This window comes from Coccinella septempunctata, chromosome 5 (genome assembly GCF_907165205.1).
Source record: "Coccinella septempunctata chromosome 5, icCocSept1.1, whole genome shotgun sequence".
NCBI lineage: Eukaryota > Metazoa > Arthropoda > Insecta > Coleoptera > Coccinellidae > Coccinella > Coccinella septempunctata.
Window position 1 is genome coordinate 17,052,823 of NC_058193.1, and position 16,194 is coordinate 17,069,016.

The following is a 16,194-nucleotide window of genomic DNA, read 5'->3' on the forward strand; positions in this document are numbered from 1 at the left end:
ACGAATAATTATGAACAAGATATTTCTTCTTCCTTTGTATCTGGTGGAAAAACTTTCAGTGGAAATTTCAACAATTGCAGTTTCCATTTTGTTACTAAATAAAGAAATAAAATATGATTTGACGTTTCATATTTCCCTAGGGAAATATGAACTGACATTCCATATTTCCCTAGGGAAATATGAGTGTGTTATGACACATGGTAACTAAGGAGATATAGCTCAATATTGGTTCGATCAGAAAAAAATTCATATAATTTCAACTACCCATATTTCTCGTTTCGCAGTCTCAAAATATTGAATGGAATTTAAAAAATATCAACATCTAACACTACAGGTACCAATAAACTGAATTTTTTTTGATATATCAGTAATCACTTTTCTTTAATGGATCAGGATTGTGCGTAAGGATGATCTACTCCTGATAGTTGAAGATGGGAGTAGTAGTCTCTAACCGACAACCGTACCTGATTTGAATTTGTACACTGATTTTCTAACTTCGTAATAACTTCGATGGCCCAAATTACCTACCCCTAGCAAACTTCCGTCACACACCCACTGGTTCATTCGGTTAAATAATTCGCAAAAGCTTTATCAAGGTGGAAAAAGTTTGCCGAATTTTTTGAAGCAAATATTCACGCAGCCTAAAGGAATTCACACTTCGGCGAATTTTCTATCGTACCCCCTCTGTGCAATTATACGCAGGCTTGAAAACTGACATTATAACATCAGCCAACGGTTTCCGGAACGAAAAATGAAGGAAAACGGAATGAAATGTAGGGGTGTTAGATGCTTTCTATTATTCCATTCAGTCAGGAAAACGTGTTGGCACCATCCCAGGCAAAGTGAATCTGATAAGCCGACTTAATGTCATGGCGTTGTTACCGTATTATTTTTTTCTTCTTTACTGTCACAAGAGCAATGAATGAGCTACTTGGGTATTGGGTAAAATATGCAGATTTCCTCTCAGCATTGTTGGAGCAAGCTCTCAAATCGACTGCCTAAAACCCTGTAAAACTGGCGAAACCCTCGAGAGTAGCTACCGATTGTTGTAAATAGCTCTCAATGTTTTCATTCCGAAAACAATTTTGATTTTTCCCTTCAATGTTCCCAGACATATTTCATTTCATTACTATTGTCTCTTGTTGGTGTTCTGTTTTCCTGGTTGACTGTCCTTGAATCGAAAAAAAAATTCTTCAGCATACCCTGGGTATCCATTGTCGAGAAGAATCTTTAATAGTCTAGATATGTTGTTAGGAGTGAAATCACATAACGCATGCTAAAGAAACTATTATTCGAGTCAAGGACAGTCAACTAGGAAGACAATATACCAAGATGAGACAACAGTAATGAAATTAAATATGGCACCATACTGAATGTGAGAATATTTACTCACAAAATCAAACGACGTATACCTATATTAAAGTAGAAATTGTGGCGAGACTGTATGTTTCGTTGCCCATATGAAAAAAAAAAATAATGAAGGATATACTTTCAGACACCTAACAATCAGCTGAGTGGATATTCTCGCGTGGAAATTAAAAGTGCAATATTCTAGTTAACAACAAACCAAAGATAAAAACTGAACAAAATAGTGGTGTCTATAAGATTGATTGTGAAGAATGTCAAGCTTATTACGTTGGCATGACCACACGCGCTGCTGGTATAAGATTTTCTGAACAATTGAAGAATGAACCTCCATCGGCACTAGGAAACCACCTCATTGACAGTAACCATAAAACTTCAATTTCCATTTTAAATGAAAATTCATTTATGTTTGTGCTACATCTTGTAAGTTGCAGCTTGTTTCTGTGTTTCATGACAGTGAGGTTTTCTTGAATTGTTTGTTTTTCTTCTGCACATGAGTGTCATTTCAGGACAGCCTGATGATGGTATAAGTATTTTGTCGAAATCGATAGCTGATTAAATATATAATTAAAAACCAGTGTGTTCATCTTTTCTTACTATTCCCTTATACCATCATTTCAGGTTCTTCTTTGTTTTCCTCGCTTTTTCCTCCCTTGTATTTTGCCATCCCATACCTTTTTGACTGGTCTCTCTCCATCCATCCACATCAGATGACCCCCACCAACTCAACTGTCTTCTCTTTATGAACTCGTGGGCAAAATTGGTGATACCTGAACTACAACTTTTTAACCCAACGATATAGAGAAAAATGAATGTACCATTCATTCGTCTTTTTTCCAGAAATTAATAATACCATCAACTGCATTCCTCTATCTTCTTTTGTTTTTGAGTTATAGGCCAAAAATTAAATTTGGCCAATTTCAACTTTGGTCAATATCTCCGTTTCTGTTTGTGCTAGGATATTGAAATGAAGACATTATACAGACACTTTTTTGATTGCAATCCAGTGGCGTACTATGATTTTTTCCTACAGGTCTATCTGCTGAGCTATAACATAAAGTTATGTTAAAGTTTAAACAGTAGTTTAAAATGACTAGAAAGAATCGCCATTTTTTTACCGTTTCAGAAATATGTTATATTTCACCCTCAGTCTTTCTAAGTTATTTTTAACTACTGTTTTCATAGGAAAAATACATCTTTATGTTATAGCTCAGCAAATATACCTGTTGGAAAAAATCATAGTCCGCCACTGGATTGCTATCGAAAAATTGTCTATATAATGTTTTCATTTAAACATCCTAGCTCCAACAGAAACGGAGATAATGACTCTGTCAACCATTGTGACGCCCTTCACTCTCCTCAGGTATTTTTCATCTCTACTGCCTGATTTTTTTTCCTCTGCAACATTCCAGGTTGTCTTGAAGACATTCATTTTTGTTTTTTCGGATATCTCTTCTCATGAATCTCCAATTCATCGCTCTATATAAATTAATAGCTCTTTATTTTCTATTATTTATTTCCTTATCTTCTTGTCTGCTCTCCAATAATTCTACTCCTTGAACAGTTTTAATTGTTCTATCTTGAGAATCATCATCCTTTAGTTTTTTCTAGATTCATTTTCATATCTTTGGTTTTTTTTTCTTCATTTAATTAATACAGATTCCTTTGTAGATCCTTTACACTTTCAACCATTACCACAACATCATCTGCTAAAGCTCCTGCAGATATATCCACCATCTGTACCCCAAAATAGCCCACATAAAATTTCTTCACACTTTTCATACACCTTCTAACCACTTCATCTATGTACGCTATAAATACTAAAGAACTCAGGCTGCCTCCCTGTTTCAATCCTTTCGATGTTCGGAATTCCTCTGATCTTTTATTGAGATGAACAATGCAGTTTCTGTTGCTGTATATTGGGAATTCAAATGTAGATTGCAGCGACATAGTGGTGACAGTTCGAAGTAAAAAGTTAATGCCTTTACGTCATTGTTCTACGTTCCTCGATGTAAACCATAGACCTAATAATACATTTTATTTTATCAGGTCTATGATGTAAACAAACAAATGACAAAAGTGCCTTAACTTTTTATTTACAAAAATAGCCACCAGAGGGCGTATCACTTGTTTTGAATTCCCAATATTTCGAATATTTCTAATCATTTTCGAATTTATTCCTCTGTTTTCCAATATCTTAATTTCATTTCTATCCACAGAATCAAAAGCTTTTTGCAGTTACTTCTTTCTGTTTTGATATTCCATTTTTTCTATCACCTGTTTTATTGTGAAAATATATATACTTCTTCCTTTTCTGAAGCCAATCTGTGAATATTCAATTGTATTGTAAATTTTTGGACGTATCTTATCATCAATCAACATTTCACAAATTTTCATCGCTGTGCCAATTAATGTTAAATTTTCTCTAGTTATTATAGTCGCCTTTATCTCCCTTCTGATGTTTATTATGAATTTCCATTTTTCAGGATCTTTACTACAATTTTTAGCTCTCGCATTGTTATCGGTTCTTAGTCTTCCTCCTCAATGGGCACTATTTCGTTTATTTGTTCATCTTCTTCGACTTTATTTGGTCCCCAATGGGAAGTTTGATAGGTTTGAAGGTCTCGAACAAGAAAACCACTTGTGTACTAAGCCGACGTTTCGTTTAATATATAAACTTCTTCAGGCCACTAAAAGAGAACAGTGCGGACAAAACGGAATCATCAAACAAAATACATACATAATTACAAAGAAGTAATTTTCTTTTGTAGATATAAAAATATATGCTACAATTTTTTTCTTCACGAAAAACAAACGGAAAATCACAACAAACAAACAATAGTCAGTAGGAAGGTACCTATAATCAATATCTCTACTTAATGGAAGTGAATGACAAAATGATGATTCATCAAAAAATGTTGTGAGAAACAGAAATTATAATCCTCCAAAAATATTTTTGGTTGTTAAAATCATGACAAATTACGATGTAGTGGAAAAATTGAAAATTTACTCACGGTACTGTGCAGTTTTCATTGTCAAAAGGTACATATTCAGACAAAAACACTGCGTTGAGATCGAGAATATATTTCTTATGTAAGAGACAGGCATCAACCAATGAGTTAATACAAATATGCAATTTGAATGGAAACATCTTTGATATCAAATAATAATAAGCGGTGTTCAACTTTTCAATATCAGTTCTCTTGTTAACTGCATCAACATCTTTTTTTATTTCAATCATCTCTTGTAAAAGCCTTTTTTTCAAGATTTGCTGTTTCCCTAGGACTTCAGTTTTCTCAAAATCGAATGCGTGCAAAGTACTCTTACTGTGTTCAGCTAATGCAGTATTATTTTCCTTATGCTTTAAAGGATTAGTACTATTTCTCATATCTCTCAAATGTTCAGATAGTCTGACTCTTAAATAACGTCCTGTCTGCCCAATATAGGTTTCCGTACATCAGAACATGGAATTCCATGTTCTGATTGTTATGAGTATTAACTCAATAGTTGATGCCTGTCTCTCGATTTCAATGCAGTGTTTTTGTCTGAATATGTACCTTTTGACAATGAAAACTGCACAGTACCGTGAGTAAATTTTCAATTTTTCACTACCTCGTAATTTGTCATGATTTTAACAATCAAAAAAATTTTTGGAGGATTATAATTTCTGTTTCTCACAACATTTTTTGATGAATCATCATTTTGTCATCCATCAAGTACAGATATTGATTATATCCTACTGACTATTGTTTGTTGGCATTTTTTGTTTGTTTTTCGTGAAGAAAAAAATTGTAACATATATTTTTATATCTACAAAAGAAAATTACTTCTTTGTAATTATGTATTTTGTTTGATGATTCCGTTTTGTCCACACTGTTCTCTTTTAGTGGCCTGAAGAAGTTTATATATTAAACGAAACGTCGGCGTAGTACACAAGTGGTTTTCTTGTTCGAGACCTTCAAACCTATAAAACTTCCCATTGGTGATTATTGAGATCGTTAGCACTACTTCTTTATTTGGTACATTCAGTAGTACATTCGTAGTCAAATTCACTTCCTATCTCTTCATAATTTTCTCATTCTCCTTCAGAGTTCAACCCTCTTTGTCTTTAATTATTCTCCTTGTATTCCTTTTTTTCCTTCCCCACCGATTTCACTACTCTATAAGATAATTTCTGGTTAGTTTAGAAGTCGCTTCCCAGATTTTCCCCAAATTCCTCCTATTTTTTTTCTCCTTCGATTACTCACTAAGGGTGTCTCTTTCCAATACCATTCCAACTCAATAACCTCGTTTACTCTACATACCCTTGTATCCAAAAATGGAAGAGATCGGTCTTCATCTTCCCTCTCGATGGTAAATTGGACATGTGAATCATAGTTATTGAATACTTCCATTATTTTATTAAAGCCTATATACGTCATCACCACTATCAAGTCATCAACAAACTTCTTGAAAAACATCAGCCTCAATGACTTAACTCTGAACCCATATAATAGCACAGACAAATGTTTGTAGCAGCCTCCCTCTCAATGCTCGATGGGTATTATATAAATTTCTTTGGTTCTTTAGATTATGAGGTCATTTAAAATTTATGTATAATACGACTATTGTTCTTCTGTGATAAGCAATTCAAGTGAGAGATAATTGATTCCATTCACTCTGACGCTATTGCTTCAAAGCTTTCGTAGCAAAAGTTGAACTTTATGACGAATTATGTACTAATGAGTCAAACCCAGTCGATGGAAATCGTGAAAACAAATCATTTCTACGCTATCTGGAAATCCTCCGTAGAAGAAAAACTCAAACCAAATCCCTTTCACGAACCTCCATAAATATTTGGGTACGCCTCTTCATAGAACACCGAACCAAAATGAAATTTATCGCCCTATCCAACCGCAAATCCGAATTGTCACGCAAAACTCAAATGAATGTGTGCAAATTGGAGCCATTTCGATCTGCCAATTACAACTCTTCGCCCCGGAATTCCAATCTATTCTTGCATTAAATTATTCAGTTCATACACGAGCTCCGCGAAATTGGATTTCGATTCGGCTCATAGATATCGTTGCGATTTGTTCGTTTTGTCATTTTACTGTTTATTGTTGACCTTTTGACGAGCAACCTATCGTCCCCATCACCAAACCCGATTGTGTTGGGCAATCGAGCATAAGGAGTCAACAATGATTGAGTTTACGGTAGGAGTAGTCTGCCCATTCTTTACTTATATTATTATATTCTATTTGTTTTAGACAATTGAGCTCAGATTAGAAAATCGAACCCCAAACCTTGAGAAGTCTTTGAGGGTCTCACAGACAAAAGCGATCAGCGCTAGATGATCATTTAATTTGGCGAACAGTGTCCCAAATTCGATGTTTAGTGAGTGGATCTGAAGAACTAGAAGGCCTAGAGCAAAACAGTTGGCACGTTACCGAGCACTTTCTCCTAGAAACAGTGAATGGTGAAAACCGTAGTCTCCTACGATCCTTCGTCTTGAAGTGAGAGAGAAAAAGCGCTATTACGTCCCTGCAATCTTCTGCCAACAATATCAACCATCAATTAGCATGGTCCCGTGAGAATTTTTCACATAATTTACGTGCTTCGGTGATACGTATAAATACGCCACTGTTTCACATAAATTAATCTGAGATGTCTCCTCTTCGGGCTCAGTGTTTTGTGTAGATACATAAGGCCGAATTATTCACTGCAAGGCTGTAATTTTCAATTATGTCATGCCGACGAGCTTTTGAACGGAATACATAAATTTTCAGTTTCGTATACTCGGTTCTTATCACGTTTTCAATTTTGAATTTTCATGTGATACCAGGAAATGATTAAGGTTTTTCGGAAATAATGTTAGATAAGAAGATTGTATTATAATGTTCAGTGAATTTTTGTCTATATTAATAGTTGGGGAGCCCAAGGGGGGATTTACTTGAGCGTGTCAGATTAAGCCTTGGACCCTGTAGAGTACATCTTCCAAAAATTAGACCTAGACGGGTAATTGTCTAGGACAGCAGTCAGAATAGTAAGAAAAAGCGATCATTGTACATACTAGAGGGTGTCAGATCAAGATATAGATAATATGTGGTTAATTACATTATTCAATTTTTTCAACGTTTGAACGTTTTTGAGATACATATATGGCGATGAATGTACATAAGACTGGGCTTCTACATTGACCTTGGCCTTTCGCATATGTGTCTAAGATTCTCCCCCTTATCACTCTCTAGATCGAAAATAGTTAAGGGTATGAAAAATTGCTACGGACAAAAGTTGTATAGAATTTTATTATCTACAATTTTCATGGTGAATACAGAACCGATTAGAGGTACAGGAAGAGGGATATTTTGAAAAAATGCACTGTTATTATCTTCAAACTGTCAGATTAAGAAACCCGTCCTCCTGATTAGTGTTAGATTAATAGGTGATAAACACGTCTGCAACACCGAGATCAACCATCTGTATCAAAATCTGACACGCTCGAAACTTTTTTTAAACCATTTTCAACCCTTCCGTATGGCCAGCCCCAACACGCAAACTGTCAGATTAACATGAATTTATTATCAGAGATACGTAGAGCATATACAGTATCTTAATCTTTAGTATGTACACCTGGCGATTTTTTTTACATCTTTGAAAACCTGCCGACGCTTTCCCCACCGCTGAAAGTGCATACATCATAGAACATTTTTTTCTTCCTACAATATTTGAGTATTCAACCTAATGAAAATACTCAATGGTACAATCTAATCTTTAAAATCCACTAGGTCTCCACGACGTAATTCCCGATTTAGTATCGTCGGCACCCCAACTATAATGGGGAGTTACTCCATTCATTGACACCGGAACTTTCACCAGCGAATAACCGAATTTATTCGAAGGACAAATTTCATTCTTAGAATAAATGAAAATGGCGCACTTTGCCCCCTCCCCCCACCTCATACTATATATCTTCACGAAGGTCCCAGAAACCTTTCCGTAATTTCAAATGCAAACCAGATAGGTTGGTACAAATCATCCGCCTCTGATTCAAACTTAATCGACTGAATTTTCTTCCTGAGAATTAATCGAAATTTGACCATAAGGGTTTCTTTTTTATTTCATTTCTCCGAATGGAATATTCCCCATATTCAGGCTGATTCACTTCTAGGCGTCATCTACCTTATGCTTTAGTTTATTTTGGGGTTTTCCGTGCAGTCACATCTCAACTTTTCCCTTCGATATGTTCTGAGAACATTATTACTTTCTCCTTGCACTACTCCGTCGTTTGAATGGACAGTTTTCTCAATAACTATAACAATAATCCAAATTTATAATCAAACTTGGTCAAAGTAGACAAAATTGACGAAAAATGAAGTAAGGTGGGAAATTTTTTGGAAAACACAAGAACTCAAATATCTCGGAAACTGTTGATTTTTGGTTATCAATAAATATGGCTCAAACGACAGCGAATGAGTGATTCTAACACCTCCTCCAAGGTTCACGTCTAAATTGGAAACAACCTGTATAAATTGGATTTAAATGTGTGTAGAGGCTGATTTTGCAATTTATGTATTGACTCTCTACGGTTGTATCTCAACGTACGATTGTACTCCACCCCGAAGGCCAACTTTGAACCGAAATGCAATCAGATTAGGGATCACAGTTGCAATCTCAGTCATTCATGTTTATCTTCCGTTTCCATCTGAACTGCCCATTTCGGTTGGATATATGGCGGGTGAATATGTTGCTCTATCCATTTCAATCGAGTTATCTCGAATTTATATCCGTGTTACCCAATTTTCATCAAGAATTCGCCAGCGAGTATACATTTCCAGAACTCAAACTGGATGAAGCCTGTATTTTATTCCGTTTCAATCCATTCCATTCGACTACCTTCTTGACGTATCCTTATTCAGCAATAAACTCATTTTGTTGAAGGTATACAGGGTGTTTCTTCATAAACTTCATAAACAAATATATATGTTCGGTAGGTGATACCGGGAGAATCATTTTTGTCCATTTTGCCACAAGCAAGATACAGGGTGTTCAACGTCGTATTTGAGCAATATTCTAATGAGTGTGGTCAGTTATGTATAAAACTCTAAGTGATTCTTGAATCAATTTTCGAACAATTTCTGTGAAGAAATTTTTTCATAAATTGAACAGAACTATTTTTTAACATGTCTACAGCAAAAAAAAATTCATCCAAACACAATTTCATGTTGAAATGTTTCCCGATTGTACTTCCTTTTATACCTAACACGAATATGTTAAAATAATCGAAAAATATCAAACCGTTTCTTTACTGCAGCCAATATCCAAATATCTCGCAGGAACGTCTAACATAATAAAAAAAAAAACAGGTTGGGCTTTGAGGCCCGAATTTTTAAATTGAGCTGTCGAAACATTCCAGATGATGATATGAATTTATCAAAAAAAATTTTTTCCAATGAAACTTTGTTGGGAGTCAAACTCGCGACTTTGGAGTATTACCACCTGTAGAAGTAAATTGAAACTTATCTAAGGATATTAATTTTCGTTACCAAGCAACGGGAATTCACAGAATTTGACAGTGCATTCGAATAACCGTTGCTTGGTAGCAAATGTTAATATCCTTAGATTAGTTTCAATTTACTTCCACAGGTACGCAATAAATTAAAAGAAACAAGATGTCCACCGAAATTGTGAAAATCGAAAAATTGGAGTATCGAGCCATCATCAAGTACCTGTACTTGATCACCCTTGGTGATCAATATCCTTCGTATGCGACCGTGAAAAATTGGACTGCAAGCTTCAAAAGAGGTAAATTTTCCATTGAAGATTATGACCGATCGGAAACGCCATTTTCTGTGTCAGTCCCCGAAAATATCGATGCAGTAGTTCTTGATTTTATCAGACCCTCGAATTGGGCTAAAAAAGATTACTGAAGCACTGAATATTTCATAGGAACGCGTTCATCATATAGTTCACTCTACAGGAAAAAAAAGCTATCCAAAGATGTTTTGTTTTCGCAGGACAACGCCCCTGCACACAAATCTCATGTTGCCATGCAAAAAATTCGTGATTTAGGGTTGAATGTATCCAATTAATCGGAGAATATGTTGAGTAATAAAATATTTTGTTTGGTTCTATAGTAGGCTACGAATTTTACAATATGTATATCCTCGTATGTTAGAGGTTCTTACGTGATATTTGAACGGATGCAGTAAAGAAACGTTTTGATATTTTTCGATTCTGTTTTCATATTCGTGTTAGGTACAAAAGGAAGTACAATCGGGAAACAGTTCAACAATTTCGGGTGAATTTTCTTTTTCGCTGTAGACATGTAAAAAAAAGTTGTGTTGGATTTCTGAAAAAATTTCTTAACGGAAATTCTTCATCTTTTCTGAATTGAGCACTCAAAAATATTCATATGTGATCAGAAACCGTTACTTTGAGGTTTATACATAACTGACTACACTCATTAGAATATTGCTCACATACGACGTTGAACACCCTGTATCTCGCTTATGCGTCAAAAACGGGGTGTATGTCATTTACCGATCATATATGTTTGTCCAGTTTATGATGAAACACCCTGTATACGGTTGAAAATTACCTACTTATGTCAAAACATTGAAACGTATGTTTTTCAGTAGGTATTACAAGTAAGATTCCTTTCCTCTATTGCACGAAGTAAGGTTTTCAATGCCAGAGGCAGGGAGCTTTGAAGAGTAAAATTTGATTCAACTTGGTTATTCCTTTTCGTGGAGCAATAATCAAATTTTGAGCCAAGTGTTTCAGTTCAGCATCCTGCTATCCATTTTCATTCTCGTTGACATAACCGCCCCATTTGTTGATCGTACAAAAATTAAGTGAAAATTTTTGGAATATTCCAGATACCAATAATTTATATAACGTCATATTTGCTTTTATTTTCGTATTTTATTTCACATTTTTGAATTTTCCTTTGATGAGGCTGAAAACTATTTTATTATTTTCAAGCTCCTCGACGCAGTTTTGACTAGTTCACTGATTTTCGAATAATCGAGTGTACTGTACTTCAAATTTGAGAATCTCCTCAAAAGTTGAACAAAATAATCAGAGCAGTACGCCTATGGAAATTGTATGACTTCATATTATATGCAGTGTTCCCAAAGTGGCAGAATTAATGTATTGTTGTTTTCTCTATAGCACATATGGATGTTGGCTACATAGAAATAATAATAATAATAATAATAATAATAAAGATTTATTTCCAGAAAAGCAAAAAAAAAAGAAAAATACAATTTACGAATATACTTCAGCAAATGCATATCGGAAATAAACCGGGGAATCCCATGAAGTAAAGTGATTTACTTGTTATGGGAGTACCCAACTCATCTCCTACATGAATAACATCACAAATTGAAAATTTAACAAAAAATCCCTTATTAAAACAGACCAATAGTACATTTAAATCTAGAAGAACAACTTTAAACTTTCATCTTTCACATTTAGTAGCCATCTTCTTAGTTTAGTTTTCAACAAAGAAAAGTTGTTAACATCTCTTATATGCTGCGGAACCTGGCAGAACAATCTGGGAGCTATATAGTGGAACGATCTCTGTCCCACGGTTTTCCTCGCTCTGTCAGTCACATATTGACTGTGTTCTCTGTACCTGGTATTGTGTTCATGCTCAATTGGCTTCAGGGCATTTTTGCTCCTATATTGCAAGCATACAACTCTATAACAGTAAAGCCTGGACACATCGAAAATAGGTATTTCCTCAAAAAGTTTTTCTGTGAAGTAGGAACGATCTTTGTTATAAATAATCTTCAAAAAATATTTCTGTATCACATTAAGGTGATTTTTATGACAATTATATGCCCCTCCCCAAGCCGAAATGCCATACTGTATATGAGACTCCACCAGTGAATGATACAGAATTTTGAGCTCACGAATTCCAAGAATCTTTTTCATATGTTTAAAGGTGAACAGGATCGATCTTAACTTTTTCACTAATTGATTAATATGAATATCCCATTTCAAATGCCTATCTATCACAACTCCTAAATAGGGATATGATTCTACACCTTCGATATAATCTATTACATTCTCTCCTCTTAACATTAGGTGTTCGATGTTTGGCAAATTGGACTTACTGCAGCAGAGCGTCATGAACTTTGTCTTATCTAGATTGAGTGTCAAGTCCATTTCATAGAACCAGTTTCTTATTTTCTCCATAATGAGTTCTGCTTTTTCCTTAACTTGTGTCCATGTCGTACCAGTGAAAAGAATTACGGTGTCGTCCGCGAATGATGAAATATTAGCATCTATTTCCAATGAAAAGAGACCGTTAACATAAATTAAAAACAATGGTGGGCCCAAAACAGTTCCTTGGGGTACCCCAGTTGTTATCTTCTGGGGTTCACTCTTTTCGTCGTCTATCTGGACATACTGTTTCCTATTATGAAGATATGATGCTAGCAACTTCGAACCAATTCCTCTCACGCCAAGATCCTCCAGGATATCAATGAGTTTCTGATGATTTACAGTGTCGAAGGCTTTGGATACATCCAGAAACACTGCAATTGAATATTGCCCCTGATCTAGTGCTTTGTAGGCGTTGTTTGTAAGATAAACAATAGCATCTTCGGTAGATTTGTTTGTCCTAAACCCAAACTGGTTTGGGGAGAATATATTTTGAACATCCATGAAATTCGTGAGACGTTTTTTGATGACTTTTTCCACAATTTTTGCTACAGTACTGATCAAGGAAACTGGCCTATAATTAATAACCTCTTTTTTGTCACCTTTTTTAAATAGTGGTTTTATAATAGATACCTTGAGAAGGTCAGGAAAGTCACCTCTTTCAAATATTTTGTTTATAAGGTGAGTTAGGGGTTTTTTAATGAAATCACTGATTAACTTCAGATTCTCCGAGGTAATTCCGTCATCCCCAGGACACTTGTTGTTCTTCAATTCCCTTATGCAGTCAAGAACTTCAGTTTCATCAGTCGCTTTCAGAAACATGGTATCTTCTACTTTTTTCCTTTTCACGACAGACTCTTTTGGTTTAGGAATTCCATCTGCCATTCTTTTTCCTATAGTAGCGTAGTGGGAATTAAACACATTCGCAATACTTCTTCTATTGTGGACCTCAACACCCCCATCCATAATACTTTCTATGCTTGTATAGGGTTTATGTCTCCCAGTGATATTTTTAATATTATTCCATAAAGATTTTGAACTGTTTCCATTTTTCTGTATCTGGCTTTTCAAGTATTTTTCCCTGGTAAGTTTCAATAATTTGGTCAACTTATTTTTATATGTTTTGTACTTCCTTAATAATTGGTCATCATCAGGATTTCTCAATACTTTCTTGTACATACACTGTTTGACATGGACAGATTTCATTAAACCATTCGTTATCCACGCGTTTCTTTTTCTTTCAACATATCTCATCTTTTTCTGGATCGTAGAGTCATACAAGGCATTTGAGATTTTCGAAACAAAATAGCTGGCAAGTTCATTAACATCATCGATCTGATAAAATACATTCCACTCTTCACTACTCATTCTACTCATAAATTGTTTCTCGTCCAGAATTCGTATTTTATTTTCTCTGATGTTACCTGTTTTTAAGTTCATTTCATCCTGACATATAGCTATAGTGGGATAATGATCGGTGGTATCACAATGAAGAACATATGATTTAAACTGTAGGTTATTTCTCCTATCCCTTACGAAAATATGGTCCAATAAGGACTTCGAAGAACCTTGCACTCTAGTATATTTATTTATGAGTGAACAGTATCCAAATTCCCCCAAAATGTTCAAATAATCTTGGTCATAGTCTGCATCACATTTTAGGTCTATGTTTAAATCACCAGCGAAGAAATATACTTTTCCCACACTACTACAATAACTCTCAAGGTATCGAGCAAGATCTTCATTGAACTCGTAAGGACATGACGACGGTGATCGATAAACTGCATCCACAACAATATCGTCCTCACTTCCACCAATAATTATTCGAAGTACTTTTGTTCTACCCATGGTCAAAACATAACTTTCAAATACAAGGGAACTTCTCACGTAGGCCACAACCCCATCGTTTTGATTGTATTCACCCAAATTGTAAAGTATTTCATATCCATCCAATCTAAAAAAACTCAGGTCAGGAATGAACCAGGTTTCTGTGAAAATGATTACATCAAATTTGTAACCGAGCGTTTTCAATAGAAGTGACATTTCTTCGAAATTTTTGTTAATGCTTCTGATGTTTGCGTGAAAAATGGAAAATTTTGGTTGCCCAGCTGTTTTTAGAACGACGGACATCTCGTAACAGTCGCTTATTTCCTCTGTTTCATATTCCACCATATTATCGAAATCTCTTATATATTGGTCCATCCCAGTACAAAAAAAAAAAAAAATAAACAAACAAATACACCAACACCCAAAATGAACGAAAAAATCTCAATCAAAGAAAAGGAAAAATGAGCTTTATTTCTTCAAGAGTTATCCATCAACCACCGCAGTCCTTGAATTCTTCCTCAACTTGTACCTTTCAGCGAGTCCTGATGTGACAGATCTCGTGCCTCGAGTATCATATGACCTTTCAGCAGTTGGTCGGCCCTTTTCCACTTTATGAAAGTTCCGATATTCTGTATTCTGCGGAATACTTCCAGGTTCTTGCTGATCTGCAATAGATGCTTGGGAGCGAACCGTAACCGGAGTTGCCGGAGCACTATTGGGTCTAGTGGTTTCCGTATCCACCTCCCCCAACAGCTCAAGATCCGAGATAGCATATGCTTTGTTGTCAACAAAAAGCTTATTGCCTTTTATATAGCAATTATCTCCTCTCTGTTTTGCAGAGAATAAATGCCTTCTCAAAATTTTAATTTCTTCTCTCTGAACAACAGTTAAGTCGTTAGCTATGTGCACTTGTGTTCCCTTCAATTTACTACGGTTCTTCAACACTAGTAATTTTTTCAAATAAGTATTAAACTCTATCTTCAATGGGCTATCCTTTTTTCTACCCAGAGTACGAAAATTATTGAGGTCCGCCTCAACCAAATCAACTCCCAGTAGATCCCTCAACAATCGGATAACACCATGTGTTGTTAATTCTTCCTCTATCTCTAATCCGAATATTATGAGGTTATTCCTCTTTTCTGATCTTTCCAGAAATTCAATCCTAGACAACAATTCTTGGTTTTCTCTTTCAACCTTGCTCAATCTGTGCTTGACTCCCTCCAACTCCAATGCAAACCTCACCTCCACTGCCTTTATTGCATCCTTAAGTTCCTCCCTGCTTCTTTTGATTTCTTCTAGAAGCGTTTTGTTGGTGATTTCTACTTCCTCAATCATTTTTACCTCGAAGCAGATGATCGTGTGTGGCCCCCTTTATATTTATTAATCGGCCTAACAGCATGTGCTGCACCGATAAGAAACGAAGGTATTTGTTCTGTTTTGATCGTTTTAAATAACACAAATTATAATATATTTTGGGTATTCTGGGATTTTCTCACCGAATTATGGCTACTTGTAGTACAAGAGAAATAGTAACACAGAAACAGGCACTTTGGGCGTTTCGAAACTAGCTCAATATAATCGATATTTTCAATTTGTTTCACAAGAGAATCTACACCTCTTCTCACACAGATGGTTGGAATTGTGAATGAAGCCTGAGTCTATTTAAATAAATAAATAAATAATTCCTTTATTTCAAATCATCTCCAGGTAAATTACATAGAGAGGAATGAAATGATGTCAATATCAGCATTCAGCATGTAAGTATATACAATTTAAACAAACTCTGGCAAGTTGTTACAATTTAAAAAATCGCCAAGTGAATATGGTTCCAGTTTGATCAGGAGTTTC

At 35.2% G+C, this 16,194-nt stretch overlaps 1 protein-coding gene across 4 annotated transcripts in view; it reads right to left on the minus strand.

The window, feature by feature from the left end:
- The window catches only part of LOC123314451 (protein-tyrosine sulfotransferase), a 445,878-nt gene that overhangs the window by 111,993 nt on the left and 317,691 nt on the right, over positions 1 to 16,194 (minus strand). The window lies entirely within an intron of this gene.